This window comes from Propithecus coquereli, unplaced genomic scaffold (genome assembly GCF_000956105.1).
Source record: "Propithecus coquereli isolate 6110/MARCELLA unplaced genomic scaffold, Pcoq_1.0 Scaffold215, whole genome shotgun sequence".
NCBI classification, from domain to species: Eukaryota; Metazoa; Chordata; class Mammalia; order Primates; family Indriidae; genus Propithecus; species Propithecus coquereli.
This window is the reverse complement of record NW_012146634.1, coordinates 1,592,138-1,601,272: the sequence shown is the minus strand read 5'-3', so window position 1 is coordinate 1,601,272 and position 9,135 is coordinate 1,592,138.

Here is a 9,135-nt window from a genome sequence, read left to right as displayed (position 1 = left end):
GAATCCTAATAGCAGCAGCCTCCAAGCAGCACTTAGACAGTTTTTTATGTGCCAAGCTCTACTTTAAGTGCTTTACATATAATAACTCATAATTCTCACAGCAACCCTTAACTACGATTACTATCCCTGTTACATAGATTGAGAAAACTAAGACACAGAGAAGTTAACTTAGTCAAGGTTATACAGCTAGTAAACAGCAAAGTCAGGATTTGAATCTAAGTGGTCCATGCTCTTAACTGTTATGCTAAGCTGCCTTGTATACATTTAACACAGGCTTTTAAATAATACTCATTTTTTAAAAAGTTACACTCAATAGAGCTCCTATTGTTAAATATAATCCTCTCTTTGGTAATATTAAAATCCTTTTAAAGTCCCAAAGTCCATAATGTAGGTAAGAATACTAAAATCCGGTTAACTGGGGAGTTCACAATCCATGCACTTAAAACTCATTTCTAGCACATAAAACTTATTTCTAGAACTTAAAAGATTCTACATAACAACTCCATACCGCAGGCAATGCCTCAGAATCAGAGAATCTGAGAAGAGACCTTAGATATCATTAGATTTCATGAACTCCAACTATCCTTTATCCAACCAAGTCCTATAATTTATTAACCTTACTACTTACTACCTTTCACTATTCCTCACCCTCCACTCATGTCCCCATTGCCCTGCTAACCCAACTTACATTCCACGATCTACCACTATAATCACTCACTCCCTTGTAAACATTCCTGATTCCTTTGCCCCAACCTAACTTCATCATACTTGCCTGGCTAAACCATAACTCTGCTTAAATTCCACTCTCTACATACTCCATGTCAGCACATGCAGCTGAATACAGGCAATGCTAACTAGTTCATTTTAAATTCATGGTCACTAACCTCAAGTGGGCATTTAATGATGCATGACCATCGTAACACATTTCTTTAGTCCATTCACTGACACTCTCCTAAATAACTATTTCATACCTTTCTTCTCCTTAAATCACCTACTACTTTCCCCTTATTCCTAATCTCATTTGATGACCTTGTTTCCTATTTCACTAAGGAAACAGAAGCAAGCAGAAGAGAACTACCACAAACTCCCACCATTGCATCTACGCAGCAACTGTGCCCATTTACTCCACCATCTGTTACTAAGGAAGAATTGTCTGTACTCACAGCTGATGTTAAGCCACCAATTATAAATTATATCCCGTCCTCTCTTGCCTACAGCAATTCCTTCACTCTCCTTCCTGCATCACCAATCTTCCTTATCTATTAGATCATGTCCATCTACATAAAAACATGTTATTTCTCTATTCTTTAAGAAGAAAATCATTCTCTTTGCCCTCTGGCAACCACACTGTTTCTCTCCTCTTTACGTCAAACCACCTTGAAAGAGTTTGTACTTGCTATCCTCCTTCCACTCTTCCAATTCTCTCTAGATCTCACTCCAACAAGGCTTTTGAACTCCTATCATTAAACTGTTCTTATCAAGGTCACCAATAACCTCCACATTGCTAAATCCAATGATTAATTCTCAGTTCCCATCTTATTTGAGCTATCAGCAGCTCAAATAGTTGACCGCTTTCTTACTTGCACACTCAATAACCTCCTAACAGGTATCCCTGTTTCTGCTCATGCCCTCCTACTGCCTATTCTCCATCTGGTAGCCAGAATGGGCCTGTTAAACCTGTTATATCATGTTACTCTTTGACTCAGAACCTATGGTGGTTTCTCATCTCAGAATAAAAACCGAAATTTTACCAACGACCTATAAGATTCTAAATAATATGCACTCCTCCCACTTATACCTCCCATCATCTGACTGACCTCATTGGTTACTATTCTATTCTAGTCCTTCTGTTACTCTGCTCAGATTACATATAATGCATTGTCCACATTCTATCCAACCACAGTGGTTTCCTTGCTATTGTCTGAATATTCCAGGTGCATTCCTCCCTCAGGGGATTTATACTTACAGTTCTCTCTGTCTGGAATGCTCTTCCCCTAGATATTTTGAGTTTACTCACTTACTTCTTTCCAATCTTTCCTGCCACCCTATCTAAAATTGCAAACTTTGACTGCCACTACTTCTTATCCATCTTCTCCTCTGCTTTATTTTTCTCTTTAGCACCATCTAACACACTATATATGTTATTCATTTATGTTGGCTAGTTCTGTCTCTCCCACCAGAAGGTAAAGTCCCCGAGGATTAGGGGTTTTTGTTTGTTTTGTTCACTGCTTTATTCCCAGCATTTAGAACAATGGCTAGCACTTAGTAGCCTAGCAGGTGCTCAATAAATATTTGTTGAATGAATGAATGAATGAATTACATGTAGAAAAAGTGATAGAAATTAAAAGGCACCGATGTATAAATCAATCTGGAAGGGAGTTACATTCTTGGGAAATAAGTATGTCGGAGAAAAGCAAGAGCAACTATATGATCTATAACACTTTTCTACCTACCATCTCCCCACTCCCACTCTCCATCAATTTTCTGATTTTTCAAGGCAGGGACTCTAGTCCCTAAAAGCAATACACAAAGCACATTTCCCCAACTTTGAATGATAAATTAATAACCACAGTTTGTATTTATTCAGAAAAGATGAAGGGTTTTTAGTCTGCCATTTTGTTATTTTTTCATTTAAATATTCTGAATATTTACAAAGAATTACATAATTCAATGTTAGTGTCCTATGGTATCTATACACAAGCGGTAGTATACAAACTGCCTCCCACATACTCCTGGACACATTCCCTTTAAATATTAACATCAGAGAGTATGTAACATCTGATTTAACAACTGGTTTACATGACAAGCATAAACCTATGGAGATTATAAAAAGGTTTACCTCTCAGGGAATTGCAGTGATCAATGAACGGTTCTGCATTAGGAAGTAAAAAAAGAACACTTTCTTTTCCCTCGAATCAAGACCATATAAATTCCCATATTGGGACAGATTCATGGTCTCTAACCCTAGTGTTCAGCATTTTAAAATGTTAACAGACTTAATTTTGTGGGATAGCAAAGCTGACAACAACATTAGAGGGCTGCACAGGTATGATGATTTCCCTTAATAACCCCTAAAGATTAGAGGTAAATTCGCCTAAATCTTTTTAAACCTATCTTCAGTCTTTACACCTGAATACATTGGGGTAATTCATTTAACATTCAATATAATATGTGATATAACCAGAAGTTAGAACTATAAAAGAAGAAGTTAGGACTATAAAAGAGAACTAACGCTTTGGAGAGAGAGATAAATAATGAATGTATTAACACAATAAATATAATATATATAGCAGTTTTAATGATTGATGAAGGAAAAGATCAAGGTGCTTTGAGAAAATGATATGAACATGGGTTCTGCAAATTCGGGAATTTCAGCTCTTACTATGTGCCAGGCACTGTTTTTGGTGCAAGGGATACAACAATGAATGAAACAAGCAAAATTCCAGCCCTTATGAAGCTTACGTTCTAGTGTTTTGAATGGAATTATTACAGTAAATACCACTGAAATAAGTTCAGTTGTGACTCTATGATTTCCTAGTTATACTCTCAGTTACAAGTAAGAACCTCCTAAGCAATCACCACGTTATTTAGGGGAACTCAAAAAGAGCAGATTCTTTGCCACTAAATTTCTCTTGGTTTTGCATTTAATGAAAAATACTTGGAAATTTTCTTTCAGTGAATACAAAATTTAAATCAAAATATTGCAAACAAACCTTTCAGATAATTTTTACTGGCATATTTTCAAACCCTACATACTTTGTTTAGACCAAAGCCTCTATTCCAAAACATCTATATTTTGTTTATATTCTGTAAAGAAGGATTTAGGTCAACAAGATTCCCATATCCCAACAACAGAGGTGAATTTCAAATATTTTAGGCAGTAGGATAATGGCATATATTTTATTACTAATGATAGCTTACTATTATCAAAATTGGACAACTCACTTTAGCTTACAGTATGGTGTACAGAGATAGACTTTGCTCCACATACAATCTTTTGAAAAAATTAGAATCCCATCACTTGCTTTCCACGTGCTTTGTAAAAAGTTTTACTACTTCCAATTCAATGTCGTAGTAAAGTCAACCTAGAAGATCAGTTAGAAGTTCATGTATTTACAAACCTATATTTCCACTGCCATTAAGAGCTTCCTTGTCCTCATCTTCTTCCTCTTCAGGAAGAGAGCTGTCCATTCTTTCCATCTTGCTGACAGATGTAGTTCGTTTTCTTTGGGATTCTGTGTCAAAGTCATTATCAAAGAGGACCTGATCAACAGGATCTGGCTGAAAAGGGCTGGGTTCTGCTGGAGGCTTGGGAGTTCCATAGAAGTTTCCTGAAGTGAACAGAATAGCAGCTGAAAGTACTAACACTGAATTGAGAGAGCAATATGACCTCATGTATGTTTCTCTCCTGTTTCTTACAATAAAGTTTTTGAATATTTATCATTGGCCAAAAGTAGGCCAAAGCACTCCTTGGGAGAGAAGTGGGTACAAATAGGGGAAAGAATTAATTTCTCAAGTACCCTTCACCATTTATTACCTAACATTTTAATACTATTTGTATTAAGGCAAGTAAGTTGACTTTACAAATGTATATTATTTATACCTACAGGGCTTGCTTTACATGGCTTCTGAATTAGGGCCTAATTTGTGAATTTAAATGCATTGATGCTCTCATGTAAAAATAATTGACACAAAAGGTGGGAGCAAAGGAGGATAAAACTAACTCAAATAATTTTATTCTAATGCACAACATAATGAAAACTTTTGGTCAAATGAGGAAGTACACGGGCAGAGGTTAAGCTGAGAACTAACCAGTTTGTACACAAATGTAGGCTGTTTATGTAAAGGTAATTTTATAAAGTTTTTCTGAGCATTCTAATTATATCATTTTACCTGACAATTTATAGAATAGAGACATCAGAACATAAATCAATATTGGATTATTCTCAGGAAAGCAAGAAATACTTAATTTTCTCTTGAGAATCAGTAATTGTTGCAGTAAAAATAAATGTTCCAGAATAGAATGAAAGCAATTGAGTATTTTCTCAATTTGTCATGCAGTTCCCATTAAGCAGCCAAATAGAATGGGAAAGCAATCAACAGGTCTAGCTATATGAACAGTTTGTGGTCCTACCAGTTTTGACTTTATATCAATCATTATGCTAATGTTACAGAAAGATAAATATGATTAGAGAGTAAAATACTCATAATCTTTTTTTTAAAAATAAAATCACATTTTCTAATCAAATTCTTTGTTTCCTAAGGAGATGCTCATTCATGTATGGCAAATTAGTGAGGTATATAATAGATTTTTTTTCCTAGATGGAAAAAAGCATAGGATGTTTCCCATAACACCGAGTCAAATCTAGAAATAACATAGTTTACCTTAAATTGTACATGATTTGAGGGGAAAAACATTAAGATGAATTCTTTGGAAGTTTGACTTTGAGCGTAACTGTCATTAAAATATTCAAGACAATGAAATCAAACTAAATAATATTTCAACTACATCCTGCCTCTCCCCACTCAACTACTCCCTTGCTTGCAGATCGATGTTTGAAATGGTGTTACTCCTACCATGCAGATGGATGCAAAGATTCATATTAAAACAGACTCAACTTCCTGCAAACTTTCTGGCCCACAAGTAAAGCAAAGAACCAATGAAAAAGCTAGTTCACACTTCTCTGGGGCCAGGGGGCACAGAAATACTACAAACAGAGGTTTGGTTGGGCAACAGGATATTCTAGGATCTCATTTTTTCCTGAATTATGCCCAATAATCACACCATGAAGGAAACTGGATATACGATGACACAAATAAAAAGGCCACATTTTCTAAGGATGATAGTAGTATTACTAGAAACACATTTTACTGTGAATTCCTATAATTGTTATCTAATTCTAGAAAGCTTAACTTTTTTCTAAGGAGAAAATTTAAAAACACAGGATATGATGATTGCTATCCGTAATCACTGAAAAGATTTTAGGACTTCATAATAACTGTGGCAGTTTCCTTGTTAAAAAAAAATAATTACTGGGCTTAGGTTAAAAAAAAACTAGCATTGTTTATAAATAAATTAGATCTATTTTTTTTGAGCTGGTAAATATCAAGATTTCACATAGAGCAAGGTATAAAATTCCAAGATTTGTGAACCCTGACAAAGTCACTGACAGAAAATTTTTTTCATCTTTTTAGAGCTGTTTTGGAGCTTTTTTTTGTTTTCTGAAGGCTTTTTCATTTTTACAGAACTATCGACTATTAAATATTTCAAATACATATAAAATTATAGACCATGGTATCAGAATAGTATTAGAAATATATATTATTTATATACATTTACTTATATGAATATATTTACATTTATTTATTTACATATATATCCTCCAGATAACTATTGCCAGCTTTCAGATCTCCCAATTTTTCCTCTTTAAGGATATACATATATGGTCACATATACAATTAAAGCCCAAACTTCCTGTCTGTAGCCTTCCCACTCCCTGAACCGTCCTGAAGTTGGTATGTGTCATTCTCTTGAATATTATATACACCTAGGACATATGTATATGCATTCATAACATATAAATACTACCGTTTTCATAAAAGCTTCATAGAATGTTTTCATAATATTTCACATATTTTTTCATAAATAGTATATTGTATATATTCTTTTGTACCTTTTTATTCAATTATACTAAGACTTATTCTATTTCTTTCAACTGCTGTAAACAGTCCATTTTTATGAACAAATTACATGTATTTTATTTATTCTTTTACTAAAGAGTTGTTTTCATTCTGGCATTGTTTCAAATTGTGCTAAAAGGAATATTCTGGTACATGTCTACATATGCTCTTGGACACCTGTTTTTCTAGAGTAGACATCTAGAGAGGGTAATCTGAGGTCAGAGTTATGTACATCTTTGAATTTACTAGCTATTGTCAAGATGCTCTCCAAAGGGATTGTACCATTTTATATTCTTACCAGCAGTGTATGGGAGTTTTCGTTTCTTGCAATTTTCAGACTTTAAAATTTTTGCTAAACTTCTGGATGTGAAATGATGTATGATTATTGTTTTAATTTGTATTTCCTTTGTATTGAACATGCAGTAATTAATAATATGTAATATACCACTTTGTCATATACCAAGTTCTTAAACTTAATGCAAGAAAATGTAGAATATTTTCATCATTTAAGGGCAGAGGACTTCTTAAAACTTCAAAAGCACAAATCATAAGAAAAACAGTGATAAAACTGATACATAAAAATTAAGGATTTTTGTTTAATGAAAAAACACAGCACAAGGTTAATAGGTGACAGAATCGGAGACAATATCTATATCGAATAAGAGATTAATATCTAAACATCTAAGGAATGTTTGCAAATTGGAATGTGACTGGAATCCCACTTTTTAAAAAATGGACAAAGCAAAAGAATGCACAATTTGCAGAAGTCCAAAAGACAAGAAACACGTGAAAAGATGCTTAAACTCTCTGACTACCAGAGAAACTAAAATTAAAGTAAAATATCATTTCTATAACCATTAGATTGGCAAAATTATAAAAGTAGATAATGCCAGGTGTTGATGAGGATGTGGAGCCATTACTACAGCTGCTACAGGAACCCTTACGTACTGCTGAGGGGAACACAGACTGGAGAGCTATCCAAAATGATTTCATCAGATTAAGTATATACATACTCTATTTTAAGTCGACAATTGTGTTCTTGGGTATATATTCCACATTCTCACATGTGCGAGAATGTTCACTGCAGCTTTATCTGTGGTGATAAAGCTTTATCTGTGGTGTGCAATAGCCACACATGAGCTGTTCCAGTGGGCCTACAGTGAGGTGGTGGAAGTGAAAAGAAGGGCATTGTGAAAGAGGCTACAGAAGAAGAAATGATTATATTTGGTAACTGACTAGGTGCGAAATGTGAGAAAAAGAAGAAAGTAAATGATGATTCTGCTTCTTTGAGATCATGGTGCTGTTAAAGAGAGAAATTATGAAAAATTACTCTTTTGGATAGAAAATAAATGCATATTTGGATATGCTGAATTCAAGGTTAGATGTTCATTAAACACCATGTCTAGGCACTGAAGATGATATCAAGTAATAAAGACATAATCACTACTATCACAGCGCTTGTGAGGGAGGCAATGACGGAAAAGCAGAGGGTGTTATGGAAGTGGACAAGCTTGCCAGATCTAACATAGAAAATCATTTAAAGAATGAAATTGATCTCAAACCTCTACTTCCTGGAATCAAGTGGGTACAGGAAAGAGAGATATGAAAAGAAAACCAATTATTCTATATTTGTCCTTTTTTCCCCCAAAATCTATATTCTCTTTTCTCCAAGATAATCAAGGTACATATAGGTTTTTTAAAGTGTACAGATTTTGGATTCTCAACCACAAATAGAAAGCAATCAATGAACACTCATGGAGATGATATGATGAATGTGAATTACTATGAAATATGTATACTAGTCAGTTTAACTGGATTTTTAGTATATTTCACACAATCAACTTCATAATGGAATACTTTTGCTCATTGTTTAATACTATTTTAATTAGCAAATTACAAATTTCCTAATGAAAAGAAAATTTTCCTAAAAACTGCAAGGAAAAAAACTTCTTCAAAATGTGGTATTTTACTGATCAAATTTCCTCAGAAATAATTCCAGTTACTCAGATAGTTTTCTGGATGGTGGTGGTGTTAATATTTGGGGACATACCATCGTACGTTCCACTTTCTAACAATGCTCCACTCTCTTCCAGTGCTTTGAACTGTTCGACAGAAATGAAGTTATAGTCCACTCCTGGTACTTCCCCATCCCTGGGGGCCCTTGTAGTGCCTAAGGAAAAAAAAGAAAAAGAAAAGAAAAAAAGTAGGTTGTAAAGTGCTTTTAAACTTTCAAAATATTCAGAGTAATAGAATATTCAGCCTATAGAGAATACATGGGAGACACAGACTATTGAATATATTGTACCTACTAGAATAAGGATCAAAAAATTTTAGGCAACTTAACACTATTAGGTGAAAATAGGATAATAAATAAATGTACTTTAATAAAATCTACAGATAACTGTGAAATCCAAAACTACAAAAAGTCTAAAATAATTTTAGTGCCAAAGGAAG